The sequence below is a fragment of the Magallana gigas genome, chromosome 9 (genome assembly GCF_963853765.1).
Source record: "Magallana gigas chromosome 9, xbMagGiga1.1, whole genome shotgun sequence".
Taxonomy (NCBI): Eukaryota; Metazoa; Mollusca; class Bivalvia; order Ostreida; family Ostreidae; genus Magallana; species Magallana gigas.
Window position 1 is genome coordinate 520,726 of NC_088861.1, and position 22,393 is coordinate 543,118.

Consider the following 22,393-nt stretch of genomic DNA (forward strand, 5'->3'; position numbering starts at 1 on the left):
AATGCACTTTACACCATTTGATGCATCATAATGACATTAGAAGATATTTGGTATTTTCCTGTTTCGTAGGGTCAGAACAGTCCCATAAGGTCATGACCTACATTGTATTAGATGCATTATAATACATTAAGAAAGAAATACTTCTTCCTTCCTATTATAACTCATATAAAAATGATAAGTGTCTACACTAACTTACATGTAATACACAAATTTAATAAGAAATTGTTTATACAGGGTCAATATGGGGTCAACTCAATAGTGCAGTCTGACAAATGAAAAAAATAACTTTTGCAACTAAAATGACAGAAACTTTACAAATGAGATAGGATAGGTAACGACGATAAGCTTATTTAAATATCAAAAGATGATGATACAGTATGCTATCAAAGGGAGATCACATCTAGAAAGTGAAAGTAGAACTTATATATGTATGCTGGCATCTCATTATATTGTGCTACTGCTACTACATGTATTATGCTTACCTAAAATGGTCAACATCATAAAGATAATCCAATTAAAACACAATAATGAATTCCTTTAGCTGATCTTAACTAATCCTTTTCTGCATACGGAAAACACAGACATGTATGTATGGATGTTGCTAAAATGCGGAACGGAAAGCGGAACGGAATGGCAAATATCATCACGTTTATCGCTTAAAAAGGGTATAGACTGGCCAGAAACGATTTACTTTGTATCTTTTATTTATATCTAATGAATGATTATCAACATGTTGCTATCTTATTAATATTCATATGAATGTCTATCAATTATAGCATTGTATTCATTCGGCTTTAGTTGAGTACGAAACGGAAAAATCAAATGTATAGGAATTGTGAAACATTAACATGATTAAACGAGCAAATTAGCTATAACTTTTTACTTATTTTTCTTATATGGTATTGCTGGCATATCAGCGTAACGTATGCAGTTAGTGAAAGCGTTTTATGCGTGTTTTGAGTATTTATATATTTCAAATATGATGTACATATACATACTTACATCAAAATTGAATTTTTAGTGTTCTAGACGATCTTTTATCATTCAGACGATAATGTATCATTGAGATGGAAGAAAAAAAAACGTAGGACTGACGACATTAAAAATTAAAATACAGTAAATATTAAAATACCCGGTAATGTGTGAAACTAGTAATTTGTGAAACTAGTATTTTAAGCAATGCAATTTTGTTTACGTTTGCATTACTAAGCAGTTGTTTATTCCAGCAGCTATATACATATGATCCGAATAGAGAGCTCTAGACGTTGCCTGGTTTGATTTCCGATTATAAATTGGGACTATAGTCTGTCGATCCCAAAATATTCATGCAGCACATTTGGACGATTTATAATGGAAAATGTTGACATCTTTCCTCCATTTGGAAGTCACTCAGAAGACCTTGCACAATTTTTCAACACTATCACCCGGGTCTGTTGAAATGCAAAACCCCGTAGACTTCTTTATTTTTAGCCGTGTATTTATACCAGCTGATAAGCTAGAGAGGACGTTTTAAAGAAAGAATAATGAGAATGTTTAATGCTTCTAAAAGAGAATCGCTTGAACCCTGAGGAATATATAAATATACAGCAAAAAGTGAATCGAGGATATTTTGGGACAGAATATAGTGGTCAATGCATGTGCTGTTAATTTTGAGGAAATAAATATTCTTGAATAAAAAATCTAATATTGCTAATCTTTCAAAAAAATTTAAAAAGGTACATAAAGTATATCGTTTTAACATGATTAACAAATCTATGAGGTAAATAACATAATTAGATAAGATTTTCCGTTTTCCCTTCCGTTCCGCTTTCCGTTCCGTTTTCCGTTCCGCGTTTTAGCAACACCCATGTATGTATACACGTGAAACCATTTAATCGAAAAGCTGGGTAAAACTAGTACCCGCTAATGAGACATGCAGACCTGTGTTGTGTACGTAACTTTAGACAAAGATCAGTCATTTGTAACATGCATGTGTTTTTTTATGACCTATTCTTCAAATCCACTTGCACTATTTTATTAGGTAAATAACAGCTTTAAGGTGGTGCAGGACACCTGCATATTGTGATGTATACTTCCTATTGAGATAAACAATAAAGTATATTAAATAATGATTAAATATTTACCCCCCAAATAATGTTACCTAACATTGAAGCGCAATCGGTTAGAGCGTATACATGTCTGTAAGAGCATTGGGGTCCAAGGTGTTTTTTTTAGTAATTTTACAATTGATATAAATGAATTTTCATGGGCAGGGGGGAGGGGGTCTGGACCCCTCACTCCCACCCCTTCTCTAAATCTGTACACACGATTATGTTCATGTAGGCACACAGAAGCAAATCCAAAACTTTTTTTTATTAATCAAATGAATATTCAATTTAGGTGTATGTATTCGTCTTAGTTTACAAAGTTTTGGACAGTATTATGGAATTTCATTCTGCAACATACATGTACCAGTATATTATTTATTACTCCATTTAAATATTATTACTAGATATAGAAGTTTCTACCATACCAAGAAATACTGACGTGGAATCTCGCGAATCTGATAATTTGTTACCATCAGTCAAAAAACCAAGTGATGATGAGAGGGATTTAAGTAATGAAGGTATGGATCGGTTTTTAATCAACATGCACTTATAAATGAATCTGTTTATTATTCGTTAATATTTGTCGTATTTGGGTTTTTTTCTCTTTCAAATAACTTAATATTTGAATATTTCATAAACACGAATTAAAATTATGGAAAACTGTTAAATCCAAACAAAGGCAAACCACATCAAGTCAAAACATCTTTCCATTGGGGGGGGGGTGTTTTTGGAGAGGTTTAAAGTCGATATGTTTTGTTTTTACGTTGGTCACGTGATCAAATCCTGTGAAGCCCGAAGGGCTTCTCAGTCGATTTGGTCACATAACACCCACCTTCATATTCCGGTGAACTTTTTAACATTGTTGTTTATCACTTATATTTACGTTTGAAAAAGACAAATTGTTGAGAACGGTTAAAATAACCGAGATTTCATGTTTACAATTATCCAAGTGACAAGCGATAACGCGTGCTAGGATCATTGTGAGGTCTCGAAGAAGTTCATACAGAATTAAACGTTTTCGGTATTCTATAGGTTCATATAAGAAAACATATTTGCAAATGTAAATACATCGGTTTGTATCATAATCGGAGTTTTCATTGTGGCATTTCAACTCAATGGCCAAAAAAGTGATAACATAACCGTATCAATTTCAAAAAGCAAACTATATACAGTGTACTCATCTTAGTCTACAATTTATTTTAGAATAACTAATGAATTTGGTTCTGCAAAATACATGTACCAGGAGAATATTTATTTCTCCGTTATTATAATTACTAGGTATAAGATTTTCTACCACACAAGGAAATGACGTGGAAACTCACGTATATGAACATTTGTTACCATCTACAGAAGAAAATATTGCTGATAAGAAAGATTTGATTGATAACGGTATGGAATTGGTTTTGAATCTTTTTACAAATGAATCTGTTCGTTATTTTGTCGTATTTAATTGTTTTCTCTCTTAAGTTACTTAATATTTGAATGCTTCATAAACATGTGTTAGAATCTAAGCTGTGATAAGGGCGTCCATACAAATAGCTACATGTATATTTATCACATAGAATTCTAGGCTTTGAATAACCTTGCTATTCTATTCCAGAAATTTGTTACACAAAGATGATATTTTATCAATTAGAAAATTTGCTATCGCATGATCAATTTTTGCGTCTCTTGGAATTAACCTGCCACGTAATACTGCTAAAAATAGATGAACCAGATATAATACGAAAAATTGCTTTACACAAACAAACATAATTATTTCTTGTTCTAACGTGTAGCATGAACATTCAAAATTTCGAAATGTGCTGGAAACTTGAAATATGCATGTAAGAACAATTATTAAATTCAACGTAAACAGTGTATGAACAGATATTTGCAGGTTATTCCCATGATTAAGGATGACATTTGCTCAGAATGAAAATGTTTTTTACTGATAATAATGTTAAAACAACTGCTGTGGAATCATTAGAATTCGTGGTGGCTCAATTTTCATGGTATTCGTGGGTAGCCCTCTCCAACAAATTTACTATCTCTACGAAAACACAGGCACGTAGCTTCGTTTTTGAAAGTGGGGGGCCAGACACATCCAAAAAATCTTGACAAGCAAAAAAAAAAAAAAAAGGGACATTTAAAGTTTCCAAAAATCTTCAAAATCCTTATCCGTGGGGGGGGGGGGGGGGGGGGGGGGGGTTAGACTCAACTATACTTCCAGAAAAAAATTCTTCCCTACCAAAATTTTTTCCCCTCCAGACTCAACTTTACTTCCAGAAAAAAATTCTTCCCTACCAAAATTTTTTCCCCTCCAAATCATGAAATTCCTAATCCGGGGGCAGGGGGGGGGGGAGGGGGTATTCAATTTTACTACTCATTTCCTTATTTTCATATCAATTTTTTTACTAACTTCCAAAAAGGTGGGGGGGGGGGCAACTCCATCATAATTCATTTCTTTATATGTAGATTTCAAAAAATTTGTTGCTGCCCCCCCCCCCCCCCCCCCCCCCCCGATGCTACGTGCCTGAAACAAATTTAAGAAGAGATGTTAGCGTTACTGAAACTGGAAACCGACGCATCCACGAAATTACATCCCCACGAATAAGCAAAAAACCCACACTCAACGAAAATTGGCCCCCACGAAATGAAATGTTCCCACAGTATTGTGTGTTATAGACCTTACATAATAGTGTTATTCTTCACTTTCAAAAAGTAGGTCAGAGTCACAAAGTTAAAAGGTGCTAACATAACAATAGTAAATATTACAAATTGACAAATACACTAAAGGAATAAATTGGATATTTATCATGAGTTTACATGAGTATATCATTATCATAGATTAATTAAGAAATTAGAATTGTTTTACAAATGAATGCAAATTAAACGTAATGAAGGTAGGTTTCTGTTATACTTGAACTCAATACCTAAATTGATATGGTAGATGTGTATTCTGTACCCTAAGTTTGGTTAACATCAAATAACGTCTGTATGTAAATACAAAGACTTACTTATTTTGTTTATATACCTCTAGGATTTTCAAAAATTAAAATCGAAGTTGAGGTGCCGCGTGGATTTAAAGAAACTGAACCCATCTCGATAAAGGTTGCAGTGATTAAAACGAAGGTAACATATGCCTATATATTTAAAATCTTTTTGTAATCAAAGTTTAAACATCATTTAAACATCATTAGGTAAGTAAAATCGCATACATGCAAACACTGTTGTTAAAGTAATAAAAAATCTAAAAGCAAAAAATAGAAAAAAAATAGACCCTCGTTACGAGCAACAAGAGGTCTTCCGTTTAAATACACCTTACGCTTTTTGGATACTTGTTCTTTTCGATCATTTCTAAACACTTCTTCAAAATCCATTTTACCCTCTCAAATAATTACGAAAGACATACATTTAAGCGAATTTCGAGCCCACCTATTGATTGCTTTGTTTTTGATTGAAATACATTAACTAGCAAATTTGGAAATATACAGCTTGTATATTTAACTTGTTATAGTCATAGTCATTTGATATGGACGGGAACAAATTGACGCGGACGTCTAAGAAAACATTGGATTGAAACTGTAGTTAACTGTAGTCCAAAAAATTGAAAAATTAAGGTTTTTCGTTTCCTTTCGGTGACGACCGGATATAACGGCATACTTTCAGATATGCAAAGGGCACTGTGGCCGTTCACTTACTACCATCTCTTAAAATTTGAAAGTCCTATCTTGAATACTTTTGGAAAAAAATCGTGAACAAGCAAAAACATGAAATCTTTAATATCTCGGTACTGGAAGTGACGACCAAAAAAGGCTCGTGTAATTTTCTTACAAATATTGTCATAAATAAGCTCCGAAAGTTTCATTAAAATCGGCTGAAGTGTTTTTAAGAAAACGTGGGAGAAAAAAAAATAACTAGACGCTCGTTGCGAGCAACAAGAGGTCTTCCGTTTAAATGCACCTAACGCTTTTTGGATGCTTGTTCTTTTCGATCATTTCTAAACTCTTCTTCAAGTTCCATCTAACCCTCTTTTATATATATATAAGCAAATTTCGAACCCACATGTTGATTGCTTTTGATTAAAATACATAAGACCGCGGAACATTACCTTGCAAAATTGGAAATATATAGCGGACGTCAATTTAACTAGATACAGTCAAAACATTTGATATGGACGGGAACAAATTGACGCGGACGCCTGAGAGAGAGAGAGAATTAATCAGAAATCGATTTGATAAAGAAATTGATTATCGTTTATCTGCTTCTTATGCTTATCGATTATTATTCTTTTTGTCTCACGTTTATCTTTACCGACTTACACTGTGTGATAAGAAAATTCTGCTAGGTCGGCAAATAAAATAACATACATCTTACAATTGTAGTATGGTTCATTATCCCCCTTTTTCCAAATCCACTCGCTATCCCAGTGTTATGTCTAAATGACCTGTGTTAAGCAATCGGTTAATAAAATAGGAAATTTATGAATTTTTGGTCTCGATGCTTTATCAATAGATATAATTAATTATTTTACAACTAGTGTTCAGAATAGCTTAAAATGGCCATTTTTCAATCTTTTGCTTCTGTTACTATGACAACCGGCCCCCATATCAAGCATTTAATGGTCTTGCATCCCAATTCACCAAAGGCTATCAAATTACAAAATAAGAAGAAAATCGGTGACTATACATGCCATCGAATTGTTATATTAACTGAGAATAGGTCTTTAAAAGCAATAATAATCATGCAAAATTTAAAGAAAACCAATTAAGTTAATAATTAGGGATTTTCCTATTTAATGTGATTATTAATTAATTGTCAACTTAAAATTGTTAGCATTAGTTTTAATCTGTAATTGTATATCAATCTGTAAACTCAGTTGGAAATTATTTTTAAAAATCACCAAAATCTGTGCTTTTACCCTCTTATCCAATAGTCAATATATATGTTTTCATGTCAAATAAAAGCATCGTCACAATATGTAAAAATCAAATAAAAAGACATAAAAAGCGGATTATCAGTTCATTTACGAAGAGAAACATAATATCCTGAGATAGATGTTAGTGTGCAGCCACATAAGTTTTCTTATCCTTTAAGTTGAACAAAAAGATTGAAAGAATTAATCTGGATCCGCTTTTGTCCAGAATTCCACATTTAACCAAGCTTTGATTTTATTCCGTTTATGACCTTCCTTGATTTTTATATAAACAATCTACTTTTTCAATGCTGCCCAAATAGGCACTTGCCGCCCCGCTGTAAATTTACTCTTTAAGTGCTGACTAACTTTTGCCATCGAAACTCAGACTTGTCCAGAGATTCAAGGCGGGGGGGAGGGGGGGGGGGGGTGGGGGGTGGGTGGTAGTCACGATTCAGTCTTTACGTGACCTCCACCCATATATTAGTCAAAAGTTTTATTTAGCAGCTAGCGCATTGTTTTCTGTTTATAGCTGGTGCTAACAATCCAATAGTTTGAATAGCAACCGTACCTTCTAAAATTCATGTGTATTCAATATACTTCTTTTAAAATATACTTTCATGTTCATTTTGTCTTCCGTCATGAGTAGATTTACAGGTATTTTCATGGATCAGAACAAACACAATCTGTTTTCTAAATGGAAATAACAGCATAAAACCTTGTTTAGTGTGCCTTTTGATTCGTCACACACGTAAGAAGTTTTCCTATATTTGACTTATTATGCCATTTAGCAAATAACATTTATTAACAATTACAAAAATTCCTTACATGTTCCATGCACACGGATTGTTTTAAAATTTCCTTGATTTTGGGACGGTTTTTGTAGATTTTGTGGTGTGACCAATGAAATATATAACGACCAGCAGCCGTTCAATATTCGAATAGAAACATCGAACGCCGTTTATTTTTTAACCGATATCAGCCGTTTACTTTACCGGGAATCTTACTTTATTTTAAGAGGATAACATTGGTGTTTTTCCATGACTTCTTATTTCATTAATAAGAAAATTAAAGCCCCAGACATATAAAAATTAAAGTAAAAAGAACAAAATGCTGACTGTATATGACGTTTTAAAAATTCTTTATTTAGTAACATCACAACTTGCTTCAAATTTTTAGGTCACCTGAGTAACTAAGGTGACCAATTGCTATCCGTTTTCGTCCGTCGTCGTGCGCCGTGCGACGAGCGTCGCCCGTTAACAATTTAACATTTTTAACTCCTTCTTAAAAACTACAAGGCTATTGTTACCATTTTTGGTGTGAGGCATTTCTATGATAACAGGAATTTAAAATGTGAAATTCATGGCTCTACCACCCCCGGGGTGCAACATGTGGGGTCAAATATGTTAAAAACGCAAACTTTTCAAAAATCTTCTTCTCTTCTCCAACACATGTGAGGAAAACGTGGTTGTATCGTTATGATTTTCATGAGGCCCTCTAACAAAATTGTGAAATTCATGGCCCCTGGGTCAGGTGTTCTGGCTCTAGGGTGGGGCCAATATGCCCATGTAGTAAAAATGTATTAAATCTTAGAAAATCTTCTTCTCTACTCCCATTTATATTTGTTAAAAACTAAATGCCTGGTTATAATGTCTATGAAGCCCTCTACCAAAATTCATGACTCCTTTGTTATGTGTTCAGACTCTAGGTTGGTGCCAGTATGACCATATAGTAAAAATGTTTTAAATCTTTAAAAAAAACTTCTTCTCTACTCCCACACATGTAGGCAAAAAACTGAATACATGTTTATGATGTCCACTAACTACTCTACCTCAATTATGAAATTCATGGCCCTTGGGTCAGGGTTTTAGGATGAGGGGGGCAATATGGCAATATAGTGTTAATGCAAATAATGTTGAAAAATTTTCTTCTCTATTCTCACACATCTGTATAAAAAACTGACTTACCATTATGTGTACCAGAAATTCCTCTTCTAAAATTTTAATGTTCATTTCCCCTGGAGTATGGGTTTTGACTCTAGGGCAGGGCCAATATGGATTTATACATATATTATAACACATAAAATGTATACATATTAATACATATAATGTTAAAAATTTATCTTCTTTACTCCCATTCACCTGAAAGGAAAACAGAATTCATGATTTTGTAGGCCAGATCTTTTAGTTTTTCGCCAAAATTATAGGTTTCACAGTTCTTTTATTTCAGGCAGGGAGGTGGTCGTCATTACAAATTTATAATTTTTCTACTCCAGAATGAAACCTAATAAATTAAATGCATCTGTGAGACTCATCGACAAGTTTGTGTATGGGTTATGAAACTTGGGTGACCGTCAAGGCCAATTGGCCTCTTGTAAAGTTAAACATTTCCAGTGCCCAGTTAAACAAATTCCAGATACTATTTACAACTGTTTCATTTAATTAAAAACACAAAAAATGGGAAAGTTTTCACCCTCTTTCAAACATATTTGGAATAAATTCCATTAAGAGATGCATAATTAGGTATCTAGATCTGTATAATGTTAGAAAAAAATTAGTGCAGATCTTACGAAGTTCATAATTCTGATTTCTAAAAGTTATATATAGTTAAATTGAAAAATGACAATAACAAACCGTCAGCCATCTCAAATTCCCATAAAACGAAATACAAATTCAAAGCAAAGCAACACAGACCTCCAAAATGATAGAGGTAGGATCAGGTGCCTATGAGGAGTGAGCATCCTCTGCTGTCCGGTTACACCCGCCTGTGCTCTTTGTCGTAATCGGGAAAAACCCCGGAAAAGTCTATAGACATACATGTAATAGGTGATTAATTATGGCCTAACAATTAGTATGAAAAACGTCAGTCAGAATGCGACCCAGTGACAGATTGTATTTGCTGACAAGGTCGTTGTATCGACCATAGAACTTTCAAAGATGACTTCAAACATCTTGTTTAGTCAACTTGTTTGTCAGCAGCTTGCCTCGCCCTAGAACTGTTCATACAAAGAACATGCCCTTGCGTATCGAATTAAGTGAGAGACAAAAATACCATATGCAGGTGATGAAGGTATATTGCTACATAAGTAAGGAAAGTTGACTATAGAAAAATTGAAGTCATCGCGTTTATCATTAAGAATTGTTGTTAGGTTACCATCGATGTCCTTTTCCAGTAAAATATCTAAATATAAAACAGATGACGCAGACTCTGTGGTATCTTTTATTTCAAGTTCACTGGGATATATCAAGTCGATGTAAGAATATAAATAACAATTGTCAATTGAAAATACGTCGTCGATATACCTCATTATTGAGTTAAAACATTAAAATCGAAGCCCTCCTCCCCTCTCCCACAAAAGAGGAAATCGTCACATTTGAATCATTATTAAAAACTATATCATTTTCAAATGCTGAAATATTTCAATAATATGAGATTCTTTGCATGAAAATATTACATTTTATCTCTTCATGCTGCAGTTATTTATTTCTGCATAGATTCATCATCAATCATAACTAGATGCTGTCATTAGTAATAATAATGTGTAATACCCGTACCAAGTGCTTGCCCCTAAATAACACTGTTTTGTTAAAGTACCAGTTTTAGTAAAAACTAAGGATACATTTGATTTCCAGTAATTTTTTAAAATTATAATTTTTAAAGAAGTTGATATCCCATCCCAAAATACACATGAGAAGCCTTTTATGTACGATTTGAGGATAAAATGTTTGCATGTGAATTGATTTTTTAGGATAATCAATAATATTAACATTTCATGTCATAGATGGTATGGTCTATATAATTATTACAAACAAAATAAAATTATGCCCCCTCCCCTCGGCGGTTTTCAATGCGCAATGGTTTTCAATGCAGTTTTGCCAGGACAGAAGATTTAATAGCTGATTTAAGGTGGTATTAGACACATGTCAATATTTATGTGGATAAAAGTGCGTTATAATCAAAATTCTTTCAAAATGATGTTGTAGGATTTAAAAATTTTACAATACATGTATTTGGCCAAAAAAAAAAATTAAATCTTTGGAAACTTAAGTGAAAAAAAGAAATGCCCCAGCAGGATTTGAACTCTCTACTAACGGACACGAAGTTAACGCTCTAACACATTGCACTTCACTGTTAGGTAACATTATTTTGGGGGGGGGGGATATTATATTTATACTTTATTGTTTGTTTCAATAGAGAGTGCATAACAATATGCAGGTGTCCTGTACCACCTTAAGACTGAAATGTGTGCTTTAAATAGTTATTTACCAGGTTTTAAGGGATAAAGTCATAAAAATACATGCATGTTTCAAATAACTGATCTTTGTCTGAAATTACGTACACAACACAGGTCTGCAGGCCGCATTAGCAGGTACTAGTTTTACCCAGCTTTTCGGTTAGATGGGTTTAACGTGGTGTACATACCGGTGTGTTTTACATATGCAGAAAATGATTAATTAACATGCATAAACGTTTCTTTTATTATGATCAGCTAAAGGGATTCATATTGTGCTCAAATTGGATTATCATTATGATGTTGACCAATATAGGTAAGCATGATACATGTAGTAGCATAATGTTATGAGACACCAGTGTAGGTATAAGTATTATGACTTTCACTTTCTAAATAAGTGACCTCCGCTTGCCAGCAAACTGTATCATCATCTTTTAATATTTGAATAATCTTATCATCATTACCTATCCTATCACATTTGTACAGTTTCTGTCATTTAAATTGCAAAGGTTATTTTTTCATTTGTCAGACTTCCACTTTTGAGTTGACCCCATCTTGACCCTGTGACATCTTGAGTGATAAACGTCAATTTTATGCTACTGTTTGACTCCCTTAATTGCACATCTGTAGGACAGATCCAATCATATTCCAAGAGATGACGTAGCTACTCCAAAAGTTGTAAGAGGAGTCCTGGGAATCATACTTTTTTGCAATAAAAAGGTTATTTTTTGTTGCCCTCCGATCTCCGTGGAAAAAAAATCTGAGACCTGATCACATTTCAAAATGACACCACCAATCATATTCTAAAAGATTTGTAACGTGTTATCTACTGAGTTCTTTTCAAGGGAATAGGGTGTTATATATATTAACAATTTTCATTTACTCTGCCTGAGTATGAATGATTGGATTTAAAACAAAATAATCAATGTAAGGCGAGGTATGTGTATGTGTCCTAGAGCCGGGCACCCTGCACCGTGTTACTTGTCAGAGTTCTTATTGTGTTCGTGGAGTACCAGGTTATTTCACCCTTATTCAGGATAACTTCTCCTGGTACCCCACCACAATTCCTCTCGACTTCCCCAACCACTAGTGCTACTTACTTCCACCCTTGCTCTATCTTTCATTTGGCTTCTTCTTCTACAGCTTTGCGTTCAGGCGTCCTTTTACTTCAGCTGCTAGATCAATTCTCTCTGACAAACTCTCAGCGCGTCCTTATATAAGATTGGGTTGTTCCACCCGTCAAAGGGGTAACCAGCATTCTGGGAGAGTCCACTCTAGTCTCCTTAGTTATATCCCTTTGAAGTTACCGAACGCCCAATCTTTCACCGTTACATATTATTTGGCTACTGCAAAAAATGTTGACGTTTTTAAAACCAGGGTTTTTTTTTTTTGGAAAAATGACGTATCTGTAGGACACCCCAAAACATATTCCAAGAGATGACTTGTCTATTGTTTAAAATGTAGGAGGAGTTCGAGGAGGAAGGTTGTTTGTGAAAAAACGTTATTTTTAACTATTATTTGACCCCAGGACTAACAGAGAATTTTTGAAACCTTTTTACGAAACAACATGACACCCCAAATCAAACTCCAAGAGTTCAGTTTCCTGATTTATAATATGTAAGAGCTGTTTGAGAAAGTAAAACGTGACAGACGGACGAAACAGGGTAACAACAATATATGCGAATTTTCTTTAGAAAGTGCGGGTATAAAAAGTAACAGCTTCAAATGATTATTTTTTTATTGCTTTATAGTTACAAATTTTGTGATATTTAAGTCCACCTGTATAAACAGAGTAAAGTACCTTTTATTGAAAGAAAGTCACAAGGGGGCATTTTTATATTTCTTTTAATTTTGGTGGATAAAATCTATCCTCCAAAAAGATAGGTTGTTTAAACCTTTACTTCATTTCAACTATACTAAAGTTAGTTTTTTGTAGATTATTTTCTTTAAAGTTAAAATGTTTTAAGTATTTTAGGTAACTTAACGTTTTGTATACTATCCAGGATTTTTTTTCAAAAAAAGTATGTCGGGTAGGGATTTTTCAACCAGTTTAATGAGGTATACAATTTTTTTTTTTTTTTGTAAGACTGTAATATAGAGGGAGGTAACTTGTGTAGAATTTCATGGCTTTAGTTGTGGGTAATATTGCTCTTCAAAAGCGGAAAATGTACCCTACAAATGCTTAAAAACGATATCTTAGGATTTGCTCTGTAAAATGCATAGAACTTAAAGTGGAAGATTTCTATGCTGACTTTTGCTATAACTTAAAAAACTGAAAACACAAAGAGCAAGTAAAACATAAGCGCTTTCATTTTCTCAGATGTTTTACAATACTGACACCATGATGGTAGGTTTGTTATGACTTCATAATAGTCCACCGGTCTCTGAATGACGTCATATTTTCCCCGTATTATTAGGTATCACAATACAAATTGTAACAGATTACATAACACAATTAAAACATTTATGAAGCATTAAATGCTCAGAGCTATTCAATTTAGGTTTTAAAGGTTCTTAAAAAATATTTTTCTTTATGACGCATTTTAACAATATTAGAATTGTGCATTTCATAGAACGGAAAAATAGTAAAAGACTGTTCACTGACTTTATTTCGCGATATTCTGTTTGGTTTATGCTTTGTTTGTGAATTCGGATTCTTTACCGTGATACCGCAATACCCTTAACGTTATATAAAACAGTGTTTTGAAACCTTTCGAAGAAGCAAAGGAGTAGTGTCACTTATTAAATCAACCAACAAACACGGCAACGCTAGCTCAAGGCGTTCACTACAGCCATCCATGAAAGGTTCAACGGAGTTTATTATACGCTTGGTGGGTTGCGTATGTATGCAACTACTATTTGAGTTATGAAAAGTGAAAAACAATGGCATATTATGTATAACTTAAGCAAGGGTTTACTTCGCAGGAACAATAATTTTTTAATGATTGGAGTTTAAAAGAACAAGATTTTTAAGGAGAAACAAATCGGAACGTGATTTTACTTCGCGATAACAAATTATGAGCTATTTAGTGTCACTTGTAATATTCTCTTCTATGTCAAAGAAAGCCATGTATGACAAGCTTGCCATCATTTCTACAGATTTGCCTAAACAGCGTCCATTCATTTAAGTAAAACTTCTTCGACCTTAAAAACAATGGCCCCCAATGAAGCAGGTTTTTTCCTTCAAAAATCAAACAAATGAACATGAGATGTAGTGTCCATAATTTTTTTTTTAATGGCGAAATATTCTAACATGTTAAAAATTACTGGGAGGCCACTTATATACAACAATGTTCAATACTGTGTTCATAACCACGGCATGACATAAACAGGAGGCCTCCCAGTAGTAAACTTCGGAAAGTTTCATTCGATAAATGTACAAAAGCCAAAATGAGCATATAATGTAAATAAACATGTACCTAAATTTATCTATAATGTTTAAAAATTGTCAGTCTCTTACATAAGAAAGCAATTTTAATTAAACATTAATTTAATTTTTTCACCTTAATTGAAACTCAACGTCCACCCCGGCCAAGTCTTAAACTCACCATTAGTGAGCGGCCACTTGCATATTAAGTGCAAGTTCCGAGCCTAATACTGTAATTAAAAATCTAAATGTATAGAAATTAATATCCTGTCTTGATACATAGCAAAATTGCGGCATGGTGATATTCATTACCATAAAATCAAACAAGTGAAAAGCTGTCAATATGACAGCAAACCGGGTTTTTTTATGTGAACTGTATCCATAATCCATGTCAACCCTGAATTGATAAACACTTCCAACCGTATCCAGTAAAATGGAGTACCCTATATGCAATATTTTGCCAAAAAATGATTAAGTTCAAAAGCTCGTATTTCATGAATTATCAGAAATCAAAATCCTAGCAATATGCACACATCAAATATACCGGTATGTACAATTGATCTGCAAATGAACATCTTCCTATCTTGAAAACAGTAAGAGGAATTAGTCGTACAATGAGGGTACCTTAAATGCAATATTTGCCAAAAAATGACAAAGTTCAAAAGCTGGTATTTTCTCATAAATTATCAGAAATCAAAATCCTAGCAATATGCACACCTCAAATATTTCGGTATGTACAATTGATCTGCAAATGAACAACTTCCTACAGTATCGATCAGACCCAATTTAACAGAAAGTAAACACCAACCAAACCCTGGGTTTACTTTCTGGGTTTACTCTGGGTTTACTTTGGGTTTACTAGAGTGGACCCAGAGTAAACCCAAAGTAAACCCAAAGTGGACACAAAGTGGACACCCGGCCAGAATTATACCCCTGAAAGCAGACGCTAACTGTGTATTCAGAATATACAAGGCGTAGGAATTACAGGCAGTAAGATTAAAATACTAGTCTGCTTCATACTTCAGTGCATACATTTGACCTCAAAAGCAATTTCAAAATACCCAGAGTAAACCCCGAGAAAACCCAAAGTAAACCCCAAGTGGACCCAAAATTTTAAAAATTAATCCCAGAGTAAACCCTAAGTAAAGCCAAAAAGTAAACCCGGGGTTTAGTTGGGGTTTACTCTGGTGATAGATTGGGTCTGATCGGTACTGTATCTTGAAAACAGTAGGAGTAGTCGTACAATGAGGGTACCCTATTTGCAATATTTTGCCAAAAGTGACTTAGTTCAAAAGCTGGAATTTTTTTTATAAATTATCAGAAATCAAAATCCTAGCAATATGCTCACCTCTGATATATGTAAAACTGATCTGCAAATGAACAACTTCTTGTCTTGAAAACTGTAGGAGGAGTTATCCGTACAATGAGGGTACCGTATATGCAATAATTTTGCCAAAAATGACCAAGCCCCAAGGCTTGTATTTTTTTCATAAATGATCAAATATCAAAATCCTGCAATATGCACACCTCTAATATATGTACAATTGATCTGTAAAAGAACAACTATCTATCTTGAAAACTGTAAGAGGAGTTATCCGTACAATGAGGGTACCATATATGCAATACTTTGTAAAATGACTAAGATCAAACGATCAAGAAATGTTTTCATTCATTTTAAATATACAGGATGGTCACACATCCCTTTTTATGCGGGTGTACGGCCATCTTGTACATACCAAAAAAAGATAGTTTTAGTTTCTACTATACAACCATTTGTTTAAAATTATCTTTCACATTTATCTTAGCTTTGTCTCAAAATAGGGTACCCTATTTTGATCACTCGGCATGGGATCTAATTTTAGAACAAGAAAAAGATCAGTCTATACTTACACCTTTTGTGTTTACGGAAGCACATTGACGTTATTTATTTTCACTGAAATATTAATGTCAGTTCAAAATATTCTGTGTTAAATGTGACAGACATTCTAAACCTGTTCCAAATTTGCTTCTCTCAGTTTGATTGTTTAAATTGAAGTAAATTCTTTGGTGTAAGGGTCCAGAAAATTGTCTTAAAGTTTTTGGAACACTAGATTGTGACATACATTGTATCAAAATAAACAGTAAATCAAGCATAATTTTTCTCGAAAATAGATATTTGACAGCTTAGCGCAATAGATTACAGTGTAAACTTCAAATATGTTAGTCATGAGTTCGAATTGTATTGTGGCTTTTATAATTTTTACCATCTAAAATTTTTTTTTAAAAATTCGTCGGGCAAAAATGCAAAATTTAAAAATCCTCCGCAGAAAATGTTCATTTTTATGTACTTTGATCCACATTGTGTCCTCATTCTTCCTTATATATATATATATATATATATATATATATATATATATATATATATATATATATATATATATATATATATATATATATATATATATATCTTTCACTATGGGCGGGTATATGTCAAATTGAAATTTTTTGAAATATTCGTGCTTATAATATTATACAAATATTGACTGGGGTGGAGGGAAACATTGATTATATTAGCCCCCGAGGGACGAAATATTGCCCGATGCGAAGCGGAGGGCAATATTTTCGTCCCGAGGGGGCTAATATAATCAACGTTGCCCGAAAACACAGTCAACATTTGTTTTGTTATATGAAGAAACAAACCAAAATTTAAGAAAGTAATTGAAATCGCCATAATTTTTCAGCAAAGAATTCACGAATTCAATTTTGTGCAAAGGTCATTTCCAAATATCCTCAGCATCAAACGGTCACTGGTGATATTCCGCCGCCCGTAAGAATTAACATTTTTTCATCACAGTAATTCGCAAATCCTTATATCCGTTTTGATGGCAACCGTCGCATTGCGCGTCCGTTGTTTACATGCCTTGACTGGCTGTCTATTATGACGTCACCTTGCTTTGGAGTCGCGAAGAGTTATTTACGTCTTCTTTTACGAATCAACAAATCAGAGGCAATTATTTGAAATATAGGGAATGTTCTCTGGATATTATTCTTAGCCGGTCAAAATCAAAAAAATATTGACCGGTCAATATTTTTCGGACGAGCTAATATTACAATAATTGACTATCCGTTTATATAGAGTTATATAGTGAGAATATACACTGTACTACTGAATATAACAAATGTATATATCAATGCAATGTGTAGCGTTCCGATCCTCTCAAATGTCGTTTAACTGTATTTCACATGTATCTCAAACGATTGGTAGTGCGCAGCCAGCGCTCTAGGGTCCGTTCGCCATCGAAAACAAGACTTTTTGTCTTGCCTAGATGCTCGAGTGGTTAACGCGGTGGCCGCTCACTGTTAGGAGAGAGGGTTCCATAGGTCGTGAGTTCAAGCCCCGGCCGAGGCGGAGGTGGAGTTCCAATGTATACAGGGTTGGCCGGGAAATACCAGTGCTGGGAATTACTGGTGGTAAATACTGGTATTTCCCGTCCTGGTAAATACTACTGATTTTCACAAAACTGGGAAATACTGGGAAATGCAAATTTATAATCTTAATTTTTTTAATATGCTCAATGTAAAACGTTTGTTTAGGGTATAAGATAATAACAAAAAGCATCAAAACACAATTTAGCATACTTTGCCATCTCAATGTCAGTTTATGAGTCTTAAATTTACAAGATTACCTATTCCCAAAGACTTCTATAGCTGCTCGAGTACAAATTTTAGTCTAGCTTTTTGAACCCAATGTTTAGTGTTCTATAGATTTATAATTCAAAGCACAAAATAAACTGTTAAAATTACTGTAGGTGTTACAAGTAACTATCACAAATGTTGTTTTAATAAATAATTGACTCTTGACGGTTTTGTGCTCCTGTTTTGGGGAAATATATACTATGAGTGGGGGTAATTGGCTTCTCAAGTGTGTTGCATACTGAGGTAGTGACACAAGTCACACTTTATTTTAATAATTTTCCTGGCCCATTTTCACATACTCCAAATAACCAGAAAATAGAACTTTGATATCATGTTTGATAACTGTAAAATGCACTTATACCTGACTAAGTCTGAAAAACAAATAACCAAATTTGAATGCATTATTGGCCAGTCAAAACTTGTTAAAATCAAAGACATATATGAAATACCATAGCTGACAAGGCGTACGATTGTCTTCATCCCAACAGATTTTATTAAGACTTAGTATGAAGTACTATAATATGTAGTTATACTTTATTTCATGTATATATTAATGAAAACTAACTTGCATATACCCCCATAGACACAGAAAACACATCTTGTTCTTTCTGATAGTTTCTGCGACTAATTTTTAAAAGGTTATCCTATTTTGAGACAAAATTGCAACTTAGATAAGCAGGCTTCGAACTTTTTCTCATTAAGTGGTTATGGTGTGGATGCTAACTATTCGTCTTTTTTTCAGATTTTAAATATTCAAGATAAGTCAGTAGATGCGCAGTAGTTCTTATATGTGTAGTCTGGTTATAAAACATCATATAAAACCTCATATTTGACAGAAACGAGCCAGTTCAAGACAAGTATACATTTTGGTCCTCAAATGTACAAGACGGCCACCCATCTTTCTTATATAATGGAACTTTTATAATGAAGGAGTATGAATTCACAAAATTGCTTTGCTGTGTCAAAGCTTTTTGTCACTCAAACTTTTCACCATCAATTTAATGAGTATCAGTTTCTTGTACAGGACATTTGTATGCCGTTATTCTGCTTTTGAAAATACACTTGTCATGTTATGTACATCACATAATTGATAATACGTTTATGTTCTAATGATGATACTTGGAAGTGTATGTTGCAGAATCCGGTGTCTATTTAATGTGAATAATAATGAACAATATCAATTTCGCATTTTCCATACTACAATAATGATAATATACAATAATATGAAAAAAGTATGACCGTTTGGCCGGGTGCAGATGTTTTTAAGGTTCATAAACAATATATGCTTCTACCATTATCACTTTACATATTGTTTTCTATTTCTCTAGAATTCAGAGACAGCAAACCAAAATATTGCTATACAAGTGTGTGCATCGAAAGAAAATTTGAGTTTTTTGGGACAAAATCAGCATAATGATAAAGGATTGAAATGCGAAGGTATGAATTTTAATTTCTTTATTCCGCTTTTAATGTGCTTTAAATGTGCAATTATAATAAAGATATGTAATAAATATATAATTGTGACAGTAAAAAATATATTATCATAAACGTAAATCTGGAAGTGTATTTACAAATTATAGCTGTTTTTTTTCACAACTTTATTTCTATAACAATGAAACAACGAGGCATTATAAACTTGATAAAGGTAAACATAAACATCTATCTACATGTACATATTAGAAATTAACATGAACTTGTGATATACATGTATTCACAACACTATGTACGATGAACCGGAAGTCACTTTTCCCACTGCTTGTTCAATACATGGACTGTTAAATTTAAGAAAGTGAACTTTTCAATCATCGTATCTCAGTCTTGCTTCCTTGTTATTGGAGTGTACATGAAAAAAGAAATAAACTTGATTCCGTAATAAATTGTTTTTATTAAATTGGCAGTTATAAATGTTAGGTTGATTTTCCGTACACAGTGATGTGTGTTTTATTATTAACAATTATCGGTAAACGTGGCTGTTTTAAGGTGGCTCTATACACCACTTTTTGATGACGCAGTACGCAAAAAAGTAAATCTGGAAGCATGCATTTACGGTACTGGCTGATTTAAACTGAGGCGAATTGTGTGGGGACCGCTCTTTTGAAAAAATTGTTATATGAATAGATTTAACTTGATAATTGGAAAATTCATTACTTACAATAATGCGGTATGTGACACCTTCACGTTGTATCGTATTATTTATCGAAATAAATAATAAAATCAAGTATAATTTTTTGAATACTTTCTTTCCCATCATCTTCATCTTACAGCGTGGCGCAGTGGGTTTAATGGGTTCACTCCTAACCTGTAGGTAATGAGTTCGAATCCTGTTGAGGACAATAAAATTTTTAACTTTTCAAAATTTTCTAAAATGTATTTTTTGGTTGAATTTTGTGAAAGAAAATTCTTAACCGGTGAAAGTATTTCAATCATAATATACTTTAATCCACATTAATATCAACAGGTGTTCCTTATCACCTTAAGGGGAATGGGAGTGTGGCTTTGAATTTCTCTCAGGTTGGGATACATAAATCCTATTAGTTAATTTTCCCCTTTATTTATTTGACTTAGTTTTGCATTAAAGCAAATATACCTACTTATATAGGCCTATAATGAAATATGTATGTATTTATCATTCCAACATGATATTTAGGAAATTTTCTTCATCTCAGAAATGAAAAGTCCCCAAGGTGTTTGGGCCTTGGGACTTAGGAACGATAACTCTTACCTGAGGAACTTTCATACCAAATAAAATTTAAAATATTTTTTGTGGTTATTTGCATTGATTTTCATTCAATTTTTTATGTGACATTTATTAAAATACATTTTCTTATAACATCAAGCAGCCTTTTCAGATGATTTGTCAACAGAGTAAGAATATATGAAAAATTATGTTTTGGGGAAATACTAAAAAAATTGCAATAATAACATTTTTGAATGTTACGAAGTGTTATATTTTGTTTAAGGTGTCCGAAGGAAATATCCATCATATGACAAAAAAATCTCTCTTAGTTTATTAAAAGGTAACTTTTTAAAAATTATTTTACAAAAACGAAAAAAACCATTTAAAAATTCTTTAAAAATACCTATAGTATCCCTATCATCATTTTAATATTTGATAAGTATATGGTTTGTGGTCTTCTATTGAAAATTGGAATAAACTGTGGGTGTATAGAGCCACCTTAATCTGAATTCTATAAAAAGGTACTAAATATAAAAACACCCAAGCTGCCATTCTAATTAACTTACATCGTGCAGTTTGATATAGTATCATAATAGTTTTATTAGCTCAAAACCACGTGGTTTATAGGCATTGTATAAATACATGTAAATACATAATCATTGTGAACAATTTTTTTTTCCAGTACACAGACACAACTGCCATAATTAGATATTACCACAAATGTACAATGTAATTATTACATAAAACTAGACTCTTGTTGCAATAGCAACAAAAAGGTCTTCCGTTCCTCATATATTAATCTGCACAAAAAATCCAGTTGTCTTGTAAACAGAAAAATGGATATAATATATAAGTTTTGTGTCTTGATCTATCACAGTTTCTGAGATCTTATTTATACTTTGTTTTTAAAAAAGAAGGCTATCTGAGATATATGAGATGTCTCACCGGAAGTAGCACTTTTTTTTACCATGTGTAGATGACTTTTTGTATTTCTATAGCTAAAATGTTATTTCAATGCTAAATAACCAAAATATTTTTAAAAATATCAAAATTGGGTGTACTTCCTGTGACGACCGGAAGTTACGCCGGATAAAACAAAATAGTGTTAACACATGTAGATACATAGGTCTATCATCCCACAAAGTTTGGTTGTTCAAGTCGTTCCCGTTTTTGAGATCTCGTCGAAATGAGATTTTTGGTCTCTGGACTGGAAACGGGAAAACGGAAGTGTTCAATGTAAATTGTATTAAATATTTCTTGTATACTTGCCTTTTGTACATTAGTTTTTATTTATCTAACTAAAAATATCAAAGGAAAACAGTTAGTCTGATTAACAGCTCGATTTGTTTGAACTCTTCCGCTGTGGACCGGAAGTGACGGAAGACAAAATGAAACCGGTTAAACACATCTTCAATCAAATGTCTATCATCCATGAAAGTTTCGTGTCTTGATCAATTAT

At 33.1% G+C, this 22,393-nt stretch overlaps 1 long non-coding RNA gene across 1 annotated transcript; it reads left to right on the forward strand.

The window, feature by feature from the left end:
- The first annotated feature begins 3,363 nt into the window (after nucleotides 1-3,363).
- Nucleotides 3,364-19,694, forward strand: LOC136271282 (uncharacterized). The gene is made up of 3 exons (XR_010709199.1): nucleotides 3,364-3,476; nucleotides 5,110-5,201; nucleotides 19,586-19,694. It is a non-coding gene; the product is annotated as an uncharacterized lncRNA (long non-coding RNA).
- The last annotated feature ends 2,699 nt before the right edge of the window (nucleotides 19,695-22,393 follow it).